Source organism: Chroicocephalus ridibundus, chromosome 7 (genome assembly GCF_963924245.1).
Source record: "Chroicocephalus ridibundus chromosome 7, bChrRid1.1, whole genome shotgun sequence".
In the NCBI taxonomy this organism is placed as follows: domain Eukaryota; kingdom Metazoa; phylum Chordata; class Aves; order Charadriiformes; family Laridae; genus Chroicocephalus; species Chroicocephalus ridibundus.
Window position 1 is genome coordinate 32886127 of NC_086290.1, and position 18015 is coordinate 32904141.

At 40.0% G+C, this 18015-nt stretch overlaps 1 protein-coding gene across 3 annotated transcripts in view; it reads right to left on the minus strand.

Annotated features, from left to right (window-relative positions):
• Window positions 1–18015, minus strand: part of SPATS2L (spermatogenesis associated serine rich 2 like) — a 90683-nt gene that overhangs the window by 53828 nt on the left and 18840 nt on the right. For all 3 annotated transcript variants that reach the window (XM_063342444.1, XM_063342446.1, XM_063342445.1), the window contains exon 2: window positions 15283–15353. The gene's annotated coding sequence lies outside the window, so the exon portion shown is untranslated. The remainder of the gene's footprint in view (window positions 1–15282; window positions 15354–18015) is intronic.

The window sequence follows — 18015 nt, forward strand, 5'->3', positions numbered from 1 at the left end:
GAGAATCACAAGACCAAGTCTGTGCCTTGCCCATACTGAAAAGCCTGGCAATTACTACATGGCACATTTATGTTTCAGACTTAGAAACAATATCAGAAAAAGAAGAAACATGGTCCCTTGCAACAAAATGAAAAAGAATCTCCTTGCAAATACACGGAGGGGGAAAGGAGTTTATGAAAGGGCAGATGTTGCCAGAACTATGTGGTTTGTGAAAATACCCTGGCTGTAAGCTCTATCAAGGTGGAGGAAACCGCGTGTGACATCTGTTCCACCATTTCTGACATCCGAAGATACAACTTATCTTTGACAATGGGGAACAGAAAATTCCCCAAGAAACAGCACAGAATAATCTAGTGTTGGAAGGTTTTTCACATCTGTAGGTTTATGAATACACTCTCACACCCCCAAAATTATGTATTTCCTCACCTGCCCACTGCAACTTTTTCCTTTACGATGCTCCCCCTGGCCATAGCACAACGGGAATCCCAGGTCTAACTGGCTTGACCCTTGCCAATGCTTCTCAAATTCCTATCTGCTTCCGCAGTCATCTGCTGCACCTTGTGCTAATCCAATCCTTCTTTTCACTGTGCTAATTTCTTTCAAATGTCCCATGACTAACATTTTCAAAATTTCACACAGCACCCTCAAAAAGCCCTCTGCCAGTTTGTTTTGCACTGACCTCTTCTTCCCTTTTACAAGTCAGGTGACCCCACGGCTACAGACATGTTGGATGACAGACAGTACAGCAACACAAGGCATGAGATAAATAGATACACGGACCTACCACTGATAAATTTGTTATCAGCCCTACTAAGCAAAGACTACACACTCTCAGTCACTGAGTAAGCTTTCACTGTTACAAAGCAACTGGAGTTTACAATTTTGTCACCCAAATACGTTCATAAAGTAGATCAATGCTACCATGTGGATTTTTCATTTTTAATTAAGGACCATTTGCCCACTTGCAAATAGTTCAGTCAAAATCCCCCAGCTCCAAAAAGCTAACATGCAAGGTACAGGTGGAACAGAGCAATAACAATTTTAGAGCCAACTTAAAAAATATATGTAAACGCTAAGCATCTAATGAGATTGTAGCAGCCTGCAGTATGATTTAATCTTCTGCACTTCTACAGAATTGCATCTCATTTTCAAATGGGATTCCTATCTATCCGTGTGTATTATATTACACTGTCTTGCCTGCAGACTTCCACATGCCCTAGGTAAAGGCAAAACTAACAGAATCAGAGACATATTGCCTCCATTCCACATTTGACTGACTTTTATCATATAAAGAGATGCTACCAGAGACTTGCAGATGAAGGCTGTGATTAACATACCTTTTCTGATGTGGTTAAGTTAACATTTTTGTATCAGAAAGACTGAGTAAACTGCAAGAGTGTGATTCCAAAATCCAAGTATTTCAGAAAGAAATTATTCTGGACTTCACTCAGATTTTATTTAAATAGCAGAAGAAAAAAAAAAATACCTTATTAGGTCAAAGGCCAAACATCGGTGTGCATATGACTGTTAGTTATAAAAATGAGTGTCTTTAGGTTGTGCACAAAGCCCTGCCACTATAGTTGCAAAACTACTAGTGATAGCATGAGATTTAGACACTTCTCTTGCCATCTTGACATTAGCAACAGGTATGAATTGCTGTAGTCTAGTGTCTATAGAAAAATATAACAACTACAAAAATAAATGCATGAACATAACCAGTGTCAAGAGCATCTAGGACATGTTAACAAGTGTCCTCCTAGCTGTCCTTTTAGCCTTCAGTGTCATTACAAATGAACATACTTAGTAAAAACAACCTAAACTGTAATTAATGCAGAACTGCTGTTTATGCCTTTCTAAAGATTGTACTCACAACTGGTACACACCATTATTTTGTTTTTCCTGGTTTTCAGAAGTCTGAGATTAGCCACTTCAGGCTGGTTAAGTGCCTCTGGGTAAGTGTGATGATATCTGAGGCCTTTAGTATCCTTTTCTTTAAATACACGCATAAACATATGTACATGAGTGCATACACATTCCAGAATATTCTCCACTTGCAGAGCCTAGTCCCACTACAGTCCCCTGGTCATGCTTGTCTCAAACACAGAATGCAGCAGTTGCCTCCGCATTCTCCCCTCTGCTCAGCTCAAGCAGCCTGATTCCCTGACGGCCACCACACTCTGCCTGAAACCTACTGGTTGCAGAGACGGAAACAGGATGCAAGAAATAAAACGGGTCACTGATTCCACATGTAGGTCTGGATTCCTACAGAAAAGAGGCTTATGCTCCCCCATTGCTTACCACCTCCTCCATGAGGATTTCTGAAATTACTGACATTACAATCTCAGAAAGAAACAGATGTCTCAGAGATATTGCAGCCTTGCGGGCTGCGTGCTTGAAAATAGGCAGCGAGGCATAAAAGTTTGGAAAATATGCAATGCCACATCAGGAGCTCAGTTATGTTATTTAACAGTATAAAATCCATACGTGAGAGACCATGGACCTATCTTCTATACAGAGGTGAGAGTGGGATATGAGAGGAAGGACAGTCCTTAGCACCTGGGTCAGCATCCTTTGAAGACTGTCTCCTATCCTGCTCCAATGTCTGCCAAGGGCAGGAATGATTTTAAGCAGGTATCACAGTAACATTGTGATGACCAACCAGTGTCACAACAAAATGGCGAGGCACCAGCAAGTCCTGTACCTCGTTCTGATGTACCACATAGCTCTTTGATCTTGTTGTGCCCTCCTGTTCCCAGGCAGAGATGGTGCTATTAATATAACTCAGGGAGGGCCTGTGCTTCCCCTCTCCTGTTAGCTAGCTCACTTCCCTCCCCCAGTTCCAGTGCATGAGCAAAGCCAGGCCACTACATATGTGAGCTCCACAGGCATCTGTGCTTTCATGCTGGAAAGAGCACAATGTGGTGTGTGATGGATCCTCAGGTCCTCCACGCACCTGGTGCTGCAGCCCCCACTGAAAGAGTCCTGCAGAGGAACGTTCCAGCCCTTATCAAGATCAGTTTGTGAGACAGCAAGAAAGCTACTTGACTGGCATCTTCCCCAAACTCCATTAATATTTCAACCAAACAGTTTACAAGTATTCAGTGATATGACTGTATCTTTTGATGGACATCACAAAAGATTCTTGCTTTGAGTCTTTGAGTGCCGGCTCTGTCCTATCCAAGCTAAACTCTTCTTTAACACAAGTTTCAGTGTGGCTTCCCCAAAAGATCAGTGTCAGTGTACTAGCTGATGTTCATTCGTGCCAAGTGACTGACACCATGTGACAGTTACCACCAGAGTTACCATCCCAGAAATGTGTAAGTATAAGAACCTGCTAACTTTGTAGAATATACCTTGGTCTGAGAAGGATCCAAACCAGTTGCTTATATTTAGGTCATTAACACCATCCTGCTTCTGAGCAATGGAGACCAATTTAAAAAAAAAAAAAAACAACCAAAACAAAACCAAAAACTAAGAAAGTACAGATTTTGGTACCTTCAGAATCAGCCTTTACACAGCAAATACTGTTCAAGCCTAAATACAGTGTAAGTGGCATTACACTGCAGTGAAATACATCAAAGTGATTCTCATAGCCTCTGGCTCACAAGGGCAGAAAATCCAGAACAGCCAAACCCAGACAGCTGCAGAATATATATGCCCGCATTTGCAATAATGGTAATAAAGTAGTAAGCAGTAAAATTTTGCTGATCTTTTCTTGCACTTCTGAGCAACTTGTTCAAGAAGTTTAACCTAGTGTGCTCGAGAATACCAAACATTAGAAGTTATTTTTCTTTTTACTAATGCTTCAGGCTGAATTCTAAAAGCCATCTCTGCCACCTCCTTGTATTTTCCCATTGCAAATGTGATCCCTGCTCTTACCATATTTGTAATGAGACAACCAAGAACTCTGCCATATGAAACACTTGAATCACACCATTGACAAAGGCCAGCTCTGCATTAATTACAGCAAATTATTGGAATGAAGAATCAGGACACAGAAGGGGACACACGAGTTCTGTGTAGAGCAACGTATCTGTGTTGCAACAGATAGGTACCCATACAAAGTAGATATGCTGTAGCTGCTGATATATATATACACCCACACATACATATTTATATACATATATATACACACAGAGGCAGGCACATACACACACCCAGAAACGCTACTTCCACTAAGTTGTTGTGACAGCCTGTGGGCCAAGGTATGTAAGGTATATATATGCACCCAATTTTAACTATCTGCCAAAGAATAATCACAGCATCATTAAGTTTCACTGCAAAACACATTAACTTTCCCTGTCTGACAACCCTCTTATTGAAATAAAGTTTATTTTCTTCTAATGATATATACATACATTCCATAGCAATACACATTCTTACATCAGCAGTCACTTTCTATACTGTTAGTAAACAATTATTTGCTTCCATGTGATATAAACTTTCTTTGGTGGCTACTTGGCTTCCATCCCTAAAAAGACCTTTGATTCATTACCTCACATTCTGCATCTGTGCATTCAAAATACACACAATACAAATATCCAAACAGACTAATTTTGTGTGGTCTATTACGATCCATTTACTGAGTCCAGAGGATGGCAATCAACTACTCTAGGGTGGCAATGAGCTTAGGACAAGTGACCCCAATCTCTTTGCATGGTGGACAAGTAATAACAAGTCCAGAGACCTGTAAAGTTCTTGTTACTGTTCACTTTCTCTTCTCTTGTTGTTTGGCAAACTTGTATTAAATTGCACTTAAATTCAGTCATGGTAGTTCTAATGATATCATGAATTAAAAGCAAAAGATTATATCACATTGTTGGCAAAAAAAGAGATAAAGATACAAGGCAGATCAATCTCCCACCCTTAATCTTTGTTCAGAGAAGATAGTAAGGATGAAGAGGTGTTCGAACTTTATAAAGTCATGAAATACCCTACTATAGAAAAGCTAATCAAGTCTCTGCTAAATACTGAACACCAAAAGGTTAGTTAACTTGAACTGTTCTAAGAACACACTCTAGTCAGTTCAGAAGTAGTTCAATGGGTGGAAACTATGAATATACTAAAACGCTTGATGAAATAAGCATACCTTAAATAAAATAAGTTTGAAAAGAAAATAATAAGCACAAAAAATAAATAGCATTCTAAACACCGAAAAACAGCCCTGAAACACATGTAACAGTACATTTCTTAAGCAAAACCCAGGAATTCAGATTCAAAAAACATCGAATTTCTGGAAGGGAGTTTTGTTGCACAGTACCAGGACTTTCCATGAAAGGGTATTTACTTGCTGTAAGAGCTGTTTCCTAGCAAACAGCCAAGTGACTTAAGCACAACCTCTGAAAATTCCTCCCATCCTCTTTACCACACTGATTAATAGCCAAACATTTCTTTTCAAGCCAGACCCTCTCTAAAGCTGCACGACTGTTGCCATTTGAAGCAGAGTGCCAGTAATCTGAAGCCAACAGTTCCCCACCTCAACTGGTATACATATCATCATGCATTTGAACTCCCTATCCATTTGGTTTTGTGTCCCTGCTGAGGTACATGATCTGATTTGATCTGAACAACTATCAAATGTATCGTTGAAAGGATGAGTGGTCAAATGCACAGTTGGTTCAAAACTGAGGTGACAGTCCTTCTCATTGCTTTTCTTGTTGACCCATACAATTTATACCTCCCTTTTACTTAAGAAGGAAACACTTACCAGTGGCACTGAAACTCTACTCCACATTAAGCTATACTGAACTACAAAAAAATACTAAAATGCTGAGATACAATAAGCCAGAAAGTCTCTCACCAATTTTTCATTTCAGAATAGGAAGGAGTCAATTCATTAAAATCAGAACTTCTGAAAGAAAGAGGAGTCTTGTTCTATAAAACCATTTGATAAATGTTTATTTCAACAAAATAAAACAGCTCAAATGGAAAAGACTGAAAAAACTCATCTCAGCAGCCCAGTGACAAGGGAATGTCTCCAGTCTACAGACACTGAAGATCTAGTGCCTGTTCCAAACCAGCCTCCTGCTGCACTAGAAGTGTGCTTCAACCCCTGGGCCATTCTTAAGAGAAGGGGAATTTCTCTAAATAGTTTTCATCTTCCCCTCAAACCTGCCTATTAGTTTCCTAGAACAAGTAAGAGCCAGCAAAGTCATTTCCCCACTCCAGAGGTCCAAAGGCAAGAATTCCAACACCACTTCAACAACATCACAACTGCCAGTGACTGCTCAGGATAAAGTAGCAACTTGCTTGGCTCCCAATGCTCTCTGCTTTAGGAACTGCACCCAGTGGCTCTGTAACCTTCCCGCTCTGGAACAGAGTCACTGCCTAGAGCCTATGTTCTGCTGGCTGGCATCCTAGAGGATGAAGAGCATCACTGTGATTCAGCAGAAACTGAAGATGTTCAAAATTCCTGTGTTTACTACATATATCTCACTAGTAGAGCTGAGCCCAATTCACAATAGCTGGATTCAGCTACATGGCCAGTATAATGGTCCTTTCTGATACGCAGGAGGGAGGGATGCGAGATCTGGAAAGAAGATTTCAGACTGAGAAAACTCACTTTCCACAGCAAAGCTTGCCAAAATAAATATTAGCATCTTGCTCTTCCTCAAGTGCCTGAAGGAATCTTGCCAAACATACTGATAAAGAGCAGTGAAATGGTAAAATATGATCTACTCAAATTCTACATTTGCATGAACCCCCTGCAAAAGTAAAAAAAAAAAACCAACCAGAAAAAAAAAACCAAACAGGTTAACTTTCAGTTTTTACAAACTACATATTACTTCCATTACCTGGCAAGCCATTCTTGCCAGGGGCTTGAGTCATTAAAAGTCATTTACGTTGGCTCCTATTTCAGCTCAGAATGGCACGCCAAGAGATGGTGTCGGTTAATTTGCTTCTGTGGTTGCCCAAGCGTGGGCTGTGAGAAGAGCATGGGATGGGAACGCTAACAGCAAGTATGTAATGTAGTAGTATACCTTGCCTCAGTCACAGCTGTTTCTCTAAACAGTAAGAACAGAGGGACAAAAGCGAATGTCAGGAAGTGTTCAAATTCACACTTGTTTTAGATGTTAAGAAACAAAATTATCACAAGGAATCAAACTTCCACCAGCCGACTGGCACAGTGTAATTATTAAAGTAAATTCCCAATCTTGGAATAAATCTCAAATTCAAAGAAACTCCTCAAGCTATTCACATTTCAGCTTACTTTCTGTTAAGTGTTCTAAGTCCACACAGCCTTTCCTTCTCTCCAGCTCAGACATCTTTGAAGAACCAGTTTATCATTGCTAGACATGCAGGGCAGATTCTCAGCAAATACAGGTTGGAGCAACTCCTTTGAATTCAAGGAGCTGACATGGACTTTCACCAGCTGCTTGCTGGGCCCACAGGACAGGACAACACAGCAGAGCTCACCCCAGCTGCAGACATAGAGGAAGAGCCTCTGGGCAGCGGCATTTTGAATGCAGTCGCCGGAGCTGCCCTGGCTGAGCATGCAGGGAAGCGCCACACTCATGATGACGAGTTGGCAAGTTTATGGTGAGCTTGGGGAAGGGAAGAACTTTACCAGAGCTCTGAAAGAGCTCCCTGAAGTAAATTGCTTTTCATGAATACTGATAAAGCCAGATACTCAACTAGAGGCAAGACAGATCTGAAGAAACCTTATGCAGCTAGGTCTCAGGTGAGTAACGTATGTTCAAAGCATATGTAAGCATACTTTACGAGTCAGTGAAATTATGCATATGCTTGAAGGTAAGTACTTGATTTATATGTGCCAGAGCAGTCTGAACCTTCCAAAACTGAATGCTGAAATTAAATGCAGCCTTTAATTTTCTAAGGCCAAGTCACGCCATATAGGTCCTTTGAAGTACTGTTCAAGAAGCATTCCTTGAACAGTATTTTGAAATATTTTTAATATATATATGTATACACACACACAAAATGTAGATAAAAACTCTAAAAAATGCTTACAAGTTCCTCTATTAAAATAACCTAATGTATGCCCACAATAAACAGACACAGGTCCATCAGTATTTCCATGTTAACAGTACCCATAGAGTCACACACTACACTGGAAGCAATACCACTGCTGTTTTGGTATTCCCAGATTTACAACAAATGCTAGCCTTCCTCTCCTCCCCCCAAGGAAAATGTTGATTTCCTATGTTAACAAAAGGTATTCCTGGAAACGACAACAACAACAAGCAGCATTAAATAAGTTAACATATAATTACTTATTGTTCATGCAGTCCTTCAACCTAATTGCTATTACACATTAAAATAAGTGGTTATTACAGTATTTACTGGACTTTGAACTGTACTTCTTTAGAGGGAAAAAACCACCAGAAACCAATTACTCTTTTCAGCTGAAGCCCAGACTACCCAGGCACACCAAAATTAATTGTAAAAGTACAGTCAATCAATGCAGGCTGTGTACTGCTAAAAATATGCAAAGGCACCTTACCAAGTCTCCCCTCCCACCCCTACCACAATAGTTAGGAGACAATGCCAGAAAACTTTTCTGCTTCTGAAGGTCAGTAGCACAAGAAGTGTTGCCTGATGTGCATGAACTGAGGCCCTTGTTTAGCCAGGCATATAAGGGGCTTTTTAAAAAAAATTACAGATTTCTTAACTTGGCAAGGGCAATCCTGATAAAGCAAGCTCTTTGACTAAGCCATGGAAATGAACACGGCATTTGCACAGCAAATGGAGTAATCTTATTAACAGAATAAAAAGAAGGTATTCCGATCATCTGTTGAAGAACATTTTAAAGAAAATAAATGTTTTATTTTGAGGGTACTTTTCTCAAAAACAGGAAAGATCAGTTTCACTGTACTGCATCTCTCAGCTCACCTCGTTTTGCGCATTCACTGGAGGGCTAGAATCCCTGAATTGATAAAATCTGTGGCACATTAGACAGACCTTTACTTTGCATCTGTCTAGAATTTCTGCAAAGGAATACTTAACATAGCTTTGTAGGATAAAGTAACATATTACATATTATTTGCTCCACAGAATCTGGTGTTCAAAAGCATCAAATTAAGCTCTCATTTGCAGTTACCAGCAATGCCCTCTAGCATTTCATCAGGTAACTAACAGATTCAACAGGTAACTAACAGATTCAACAGGTAACTAACAGATTCAACAGGTAACTAACAGATTCAACAGGTAACTAACAGATTCAACAGGTAACTAACAGATTCAACAGGGAAGCGCACAGAAAAGCATGTTCTGTATGAGAACTTCAAAACTGCCCTAATTGCTAAATCTCTCTTCCCACTGCTGTTAATTAGTAACATTACAATAGCACTTACAAGCTCCTATATATTGCATGTAGGCACTATCAAAGAAACAGTGCCAGTTAACAGAGTTACCGCACTAAGCGAGCCAAATTCTCAGCATCTCAACTTGCACTAGCCATCCTGTAAGCAGTAAGAACTGGCAGAAAATAAACTGGGCTGGCTAGAAATTTTCCAATCAAAGAGGGGTTTTCTTGGGGTGGATGGGGTTACTTCATCATAACAGAAACATTTCTCAAGCATCTGCTAACAAAGCTTCTTCAAAAAACTAATAAAGTTCCCTGTGAGCCACTTACCCTTCCACAGAGAGCTTAAATCACAGCAAACCTTGTGACAAGGGAAGTTGAACTTATCAAAGCAGGAAGTTACTGTGGTTTGTGCAGCCACAGAAGAGCTGACCACAGTGTTTATTGTCAAGCAGGGCCCTGTATCAGTCATGCCTCTCCTTCACTCTTCTAGAGCCACCCCAAGTAAAGGCAAAGGTGATTGCTGAACAGCTAGTCTCCTTTTACGTGTCTGACTGCATTTTCATGCAGGCATGCATAAAGTTATCATCTTCATTCACAAAGAGCCGTTCTGGCAGTCATTTGTACAGATTTCTCACCGCAGACAAAACCACGCAGTCAGGACTGCCACAAATTCACATCTCTGATTTAGCCACATACCAAAACGCGCAGAGCTGGCTCTGCAGGCAGCAGATGTGAGCTGTGACTAGGTTCTGTGGTTAACAGAGCTCTATCACTGGCATCCATAGAACCAAGGATTTTGGCTGAAGAAAGCTGGCTCTATAGTTGCTCAATATTTGGACTTTCCTCTCCAACAATGAGAAAAAAAATAAAAAAAATAATCCATGTATGAAAAGCAATTTACACAGCATGAGATTCAGCTCCACTGGCTGTCTTCCTTAAATATGCATAGTTGACACAGGTAGAGTTGTTCCAAGACCCGAACTTTATCCATCATTATTTTTCCAGGGGTTCTGCTCATTAACCGAGACCAGACAGTCTAGCCACCTTGCTCACAATCAGAGCACAGCAAACAGGGAATGCTTTGGCTCTTTTTAAACTGCCTGAACTGTGCGGTTGGAGTTAAAATACAAGAACTCTTTCACCACTTTATCCCCGCATACACCCTCCTTTTGGACAGGGCACAAATTACTGCCTTGGTCCTCCATTCTAGCAGAAGACACACTCCATCCTACTGCCCTCAGAGAAGGTGTTTGTTCCTCTGCTGCCGAGAATAAAGATATCCACAAGTCTTCCAACCTACTCCAAGTGCATGCTCCATAGAGAGAACAAAAATGCAAGCTATCACTAGCAAAGAAAAACTACTTGCTCTGATCATGAACCTGTACAGTAAGAACCATTTCAGAACATACTGGAGGAGGGCAATTCTGTCCTGCCTTCACTGTAGGCTGCTTTTTTCTGAATATGTTCACTCTTCCCCATCAATTCAAGGAAACCTTCATTCAAATCAGTGCTTCAGTATTGAAAAGCTATGAGAAATTGCATAACATCTTTTATGAAGTATCCTGGTTTGAGGTAAAACAGAATAAATTTTATTTTCAGTAATCTTAATTCTCAGTTAAGCCTCTTCTAACTCTCTGAAATTAACAGCATATTTTTCAGACAGTGTCTGCTTCTAGCAGATAAGATTTGATGTTTACAGTGAATTCCAAGGAATGGCATGCAGAGGCTCCTGCTTATGCTTACTGCTATAAGAACCAAGGTCAGCTAACTTTGTTATGTACCAAGTTAGCGGGTCAGAAGTAGAAAAGCATAGAGGGGTCGCACATGTGAGGAGGAGCGGACAGGACAGGTGACCCAAAACTGACCAGCAGGGTATTCCACCCCATATGCATCATGTTCAGTATAAAAGCTGGGGGATGAAAGGGGTCAGTCTCTTTCTTAATTGGCTGGCATCTGAGGAGGGCTCTGTCTGTTTGTCTGCCTTTGACCCAGATCCAGAATCCAGTTCCTGTCCATCAGAGTCCAGTTTGAGACTTTCCCAGTGCCTGATGGTGATGTGATTGTCATTCTGGGAGCTTGATATGGGTTGTATAGATTGTATATTTTCTTATTAAGATTATATTTTCTTTTTATTATTTTATTATTAATATTTCATTAGTTTCATTTCTTTTTCCACCCATAAGTTCTCTCCTTTCATTCTCTCTCCTCTGAAGGGAGAGCGGTCAAAGAGAGCGCCTGCCACTCATTCAGCGGCCAGTTCAGCCCAAACCATGACAATGAAGACACTGAAGTTTCAGTTTCACTGTGTTTACCGCATGACCAACTAAATCCCATAATGTCACATCTCTCCTGGAACTGGATAGCATTGACTGACAAATCCAGCAAGAGCTTTGAAGATGGCCACCTCAAACTCTTGCATTCAGACCCATCACACTGCTATACATTCACCAAAGCCTTTGTGGTGCTTTTCACCACCAGGAACAAATGCTTACCCATCTTAGTATTAACAAAAGTGGAATAAAGAAGGGCCAGCAGCAACAAAAGAGCAGTCCAAACATCCTAAAAATAAACTCTTCAAGATCTCAAGAGTCTCCTTTAACTTCGATGATTTCCTCAGAAAATTCTGTGAAAGCTCAACCTGCTTTCAGTTTCAGACTTTGATATTGATCAAAGTGATCAGTGAAATCTAATCTGAATTATTTCTTGAGCTCTTTGCATCACACAGCTGCCAGTTATTTTTCATTGACAGCAGCATCGATGATCAAAAATAAAGTGTTGCAGGGAAGAACAGGATACTGACAGTAAAGTGATTCACTAAATTTTTTTTCAAAGTGAACTAAGATTTCATTCCTACTTCAGACCTTTTTGTTTTCTTTTTATTTTTCAATTTCCTAGGATAATCACATAATTCTAATTCTTAATGTTTTAATTTTGAAAGCATTTTATCTATCTAGTCTCATGATAAATCCATCTCAGAAAACTTGTAGAGTGGATTATTTTAAGGCATAAAGTTATGTATTTATACAGGCAGTAACAATATGCATCTATAGGTAATTACAGAACTATCCACTTCTGAGATAATTTGCCTAGTGTGAACATCAGACCTTTATTCAGGCTTGGTTTTGCAGGACAGAGTCAGCTTGAACACACAGCTCCTATTCAGAAAACCACTTAAGTGCTACTGAATTCCATCAAACTTAAACAAATGTTTTGAGATATTTTTCAGAGAAAAATTAATTTCAGCACATACTTAGGGTCTTTTTGAACTGTATCAGATGTGCTCATGATACTAATGAAAACATCACATCTGCACATGCAAGAAAACAATTTTAATCAAGAAAACTGTTCTTAAGATCTTACAATAGGATTTTGTTTTTCTGATAATTCTTTTTTTTTAGTACTACATTAAAGAAGCAAGCATATCAAGTTTGGCTGGGATGGAATTAACTTTCTTTTTAGCAGCCCATACCAGGGGTACATACGGGGTAGAGCAGCCCATACTGGGGTAGAGGAAGAAAAAGATGGGGTTTTTTGTTTCCAAGGTGGCTGTTGTTTGGAGATCGGATGGGCACTGGTCTACCTGTGCGAGGTGGTGAGCCACCTCCTTTGCTTCACTTGTTTTTCCCTCCCGCCCCTGCCTTTTCTTAACCTATTAAACCAGTTTTATCTTGAGTCAACAGTTGTCTTGATTTTGTTCTTCCTGTTTTCTCCCCTTATCCCACTGTGAGGAGCTGGTGAGGGGAGTGAGCAAGCAGCTGTGTGGGTGCTTGGCTGCTGGCCAGGGTAAACCCACCACAGCGAGTCACACAGAAAATCCATTCCAGATTGGTGTACTATACTCCTCTTAGATGCCAGTGTAGAACTTGCTCCAATATTCAGTGTATACAATATTCTATTATTTATGTAGTATTTGTATGGCACTTTACATCCAAATATCTGAGCTGAGCACAATCCTTAGCACAACTCTACAGTCTGGGGAAGCATTTATTATTATCATTTTACTGACAGATAGTGGAGTGACAGTGGAGAAAGACTATAGGAAAAGATTTTCAGAGTTGATTAAAAATTGTGGCCTCGTTTCCAGGAAGAACATTTACACACACCAGCCATCTTTTAATAGCAACCTGAAGGTTTCTCAGAGCTGGAAAACCAGCCCTTTACAAGTGCGAGGGCTTTACTGACCTCCCCATTACTGCCTCTCCAAGTACACGATCCGATTCACAAATCTGGACCTGCACTAACAGGCCAGCAACAATTTCCCCATTTTCAGAGCCACAAGACATTATTTTGATGTGGAAGACCAAGTACAGTTGAAAAACTACCATCTTTTCACTGAAATCACTGAATGCCAGCACTGCGTTTCTGAGAAATCCCTGTGCTGTGCAACATTGCTGACAAGGGTGGAGATGCTTCCAAGGTATCTTGATCTCTAGGCAGGCCATCTGTTTCTGACAGCTCAAGGTCTGGTCAGGAACTGACCCAATGATTCACTTAGCTGTAGTAAATAGAGTTCATAGCCAGACAAGTAATATTTCATCACATACTTGGCCACACTTGGGATCAGCAGATGTGTAAGAACCACTTCGGGCATCCATATCTTTTCTTCTTTCCTTTGAGGAAGTCACACAGCTCACCGCTACTGAGTTTAGCATGCTAAACTATTAACTAACAGATTGATTCTCTTCAGCCACTCCCTGTAAAGCTTCCACTACCAAAAGCTTTGGAATTTTGCCATGTAGCAACTCTGTGTAAAAACAAGTTTCAAGCAAAAAATGCCTTCTGCCTATTTATTGAAATGTCTGAGCATTTCACAAACCTCAATACATAATCTATTTATCATCCTGACAACCATGCTCAACTGCAGGAGTATTGTTATTTCATTTTACAGATATAAAACTGAGGCATTAAGTGATTCACTGAAGATTTCTCAGGAAGCTATTCAAAGGGAACACAATCCAGATGTCCTAAGCTGCAAGTAAACTGGAAAACCTTAAAGACATTTGAAAAAAATAGTCATCCCCATTAGAATTGCACAGAATGATGAGGTCATTAGCTCACTTGTTACTTTGGCTTGGAACAGATTTAGCTTATGCTTTCATAACATGATGGACAGAGAGAAATTGCCTACTTTCAGACACAACAGCAAAAGGAATTACTTCCTCTTGTTTGTGTTTAAACAAATATTTTCTTCAAAACAAGTGACAAAAAACATTGGGTTCAGACCACCTCTGAACAGAGGCAATTGCAGAGGCCCCATTTCTCAGTTCTGTAGTCTACAGGTTTACCTAATAATTTTTATTTTTTTTTTTAAATATGAAGCTGCCCTTTCCCACCATTCTCTGAACATCACCTTGAGCTATACTTTGTGTGAGATGATTTCAGAATACCAGTTCAGCAGAACTTTCAATTGCAAACCTTGATACACCTTCACAGCAGTTCAAACAATTAGAAAAAAGGAAAAGAGAAACAGCAGGACAATATAGTATGAGCTGATCAACTTAATGACACAGAGAAAGAAGAAAAAGGAAATAAAGTTATCTGGAGTGATGGAAGATAGACCCTGCAGACAAAACAGGATTGAAAGCAGCTTCCAAGATGTTCAAATAGGTTGCACTGCCCTGGTGAAAGAAGCCCCTAAAGTTCCTGGCTTCTTGTTCCCATGCCAATAGACCTATAAATAACGTATCTTCCAATTTGTTATCCATCACACACGTGCAGTGTGAAAGTGGGCACACTTACCCACTAATCTGTGTGTTTGTAAGAAGGGAAAGCTCCATAGTAAGGAATTTAGAAAGCACCATTTTACTAATTGTTGCATTGGTCTTTTTTTTTTTTTCCCCTCCTGTGATCACTCTGGCATGTGGCTCTATGATCAGCTTTAGCAGGATAGCTCAACAAAACGCTGAACTCGGTTGTAAAGTACAGGCTGAAAGCGCGACTTACAAGTTTCTGAACTTACCCAGTCACACGCCAGTCACAATCATCAGCAAAAAGAGGTATAAAAGGTATCTTACCAGTGAGCGACTCCAGTTTCTGCCCTTATTTTTCTATTTTCTCCAATGGATTGTATCTCCCACAAAACCAGCTGGAAGTTAAAGAGAAAGTAATTAGTTAATTTACTCTTGATTTACTTCACTGCTCTCTCCTGGCAAAAAAAAAAACAAACCCCCATCCCCTTACTGCTCTGGTCAACACATGGGCATGCTGATACAAGCCCTGTAAAAACTGGTAAGGGCATCTGTCTTCACTGCCATGAGAGCTTAGGCAATTACCTGAGCCTTGTTGTTAGCCCCATTCTTGACCACACATACAATTCTCTCAGCTAAAACAAATCCTTTCCTAAAACTAACACATATTTTACTCAAACTAGCCAGCACACTGGCATGTGCAGAAAGATAAAGCTTAAATGATGCGAACTGTTCTACCCATTAATGCAAGAGGGCCGTAGATGTAAGTTACAGTAACTCATCAGTTACTATCAAATCCCGCTGAGCAGCACCAGTGCAGTTTCAGTGTGGTCATTCTATAATAAGCAACAATATTATCTCAAGAATACCAACTCAGCTGAAACAAGGGAAGCCCGAACAGTGACACCAGCACTTTGCCCACAGCACCAGGCCTTTGCCAATTTGCATGTAAGTTTCAGAGGAGTTCTCCCCAATAGCTGAGTGCCTGTCTATGGCCATACACAGATGATTGGAAACTGATTTCATTATCAGGAGGGGAAAAAAAAGAAAATTAATAGGTAAGTTTTGTACTCTTCTGCAGTTGCAAGAAGGCAGTCATGAACCGGTCTATGATTTAACCATGCATGCCAGACATGAATTTTTGCTTTCTAGTTGCTACTTAAGTGAGTTGCACATTGGTCCTTGTTTGCTTTGGAGTAAGATCTTTTCAGCAGTCCCTCAGCTAACCCTAGAAGTATAACACATTTCTGAACATCCTGACTGCTGAAATCAGCCTCTACTGAGCCACTACAACTGGATTGTCTTTGCAGACTTGTTTTTCCTTCTGTGTTAAAAATACTCACTCTCTGTAGTAGACTAGAAGCATGTAACTGCTGTCCTGTTTCATCCATTTTATCTTTACTGAAACTATTACATATTTTGCCAAAGCGAAGTTTTAGAGTGCAAAAGTCCCATCATAATCACAGGTTTTATTTTAAAGCAAGGCAGACAGCTCTTAATTGCTTCTGCATCTGAAACAGCCAGGTGTTCCCTGCAGCACTTCACCTAGCACAGGGTCCCATAGCTTTAGGTCCTAAAATCCACTGCAATCTAAACACACATTTCTGCATGGCGTGCTGAGTCGCAGTTATGTTCAAAATCAAAGGAATGAATGGAGCAATTTAAAATGTGATGCCTCAATGAAGAAACACAAGTACTCACACATGTCACAGTGTTAAAGAGCACTTCTGGGTGTTGGAATCTACACAACAGGCACAGATCCACAAGATGAATAGAGGGGCTGGAAACCTGGTGAGGGAAGCATACCTACTTCTATGCCTTTGGGCAGAATAGCCTAACCAAGAGCTCAGGAAGAGGCATATCCTATGGCCTTACCAGTACTTTGTTCTTCGGTGCAAGCAAGTGCAAGACTTGGCTATTCATTCCCTTCAAAGGCACATAAGGAAGGGCTGGGAATGCGGGAGATGCTGTGCATCTGCTTTGTCTAGTGAGCACCTGAATTGAGACAGACAAAGACAGCAACACTCCTAATGGTTACTGCATTTCTTACACCAACATATGGACATCTAACTCCTTCCAGTAATGTCTGTAGTCTGCAGGTGGTATTTTTAGGATTTAAACACTTAAATCAGATCCTGCACATTATTGTACTGAGGCACCCTACTGGTTCCGCTTTTGTCCTGCATAACACACCACCTGCTAAACCCCAGGTCTGATCATCTTCAACCCAAGTTGTGGGTCCAACTTCAGTGGAAAATTAAAATCTGTAAAATCAAATGGGTAGAGTTTTACAACTTAAAAAAAACCAAAAAACAAAAAACTTTTTTTCCCTACTCAGTGAGTTGTTTTGACAATTTTTGTTCCCTTGAAGTTCATGAAAAATTGAAGACTAAAATGACAGGTAATCTCAGAACCCCGTTTTCTTGATGAGTCTCAGGTATGAAATACGGTCACTGGTATGAAATCATTCAAGTTAGAATTGTAATTCTTGTACTTTGAGGGCTGCTACTATTAAAGGCTATTTTAAAGGAACACAAGCAAAAAATTGAAGTGAAAAGATTTTGGTTTGCATCACTGTAAAGTAAAAAAAGCAGATAACCAAGACAGATATAAACCATGTGTAAAATAAAAAAAAAAGTTTTATTGGACATTGTAAAGGTTTGTTCTTTCCAAACAATACCGCATCTATCAAGTTTGACCAAATGAGATTCTCTCCATAATTTTATTACCCTCCTAACTCACCATTTTGTCCTTACTCAATGTTCCATGGCATATTATTAAAGAAAACATTATGCAGGAAATAATGACTCAAGGGAGGAGAAAGGAAATCAGGAGTAAAGGTAGAACACTCACAAGGAAACTTATTTCACTTCTGTATTATCAAACAAAATACTGTTGCTTAATGTCTGCAAATGTTTAAGGTAATTTCCCATCATAATGAATGGTCAATTCTAGAAGTGATTTTTATATTCAAACAAAAAAGACCCTGAAATAGGAGAGCATGTTGTGACTTTGTGGACAAGAATATAGACTTTAAAAACAGTGGCCCACATCCCTCTG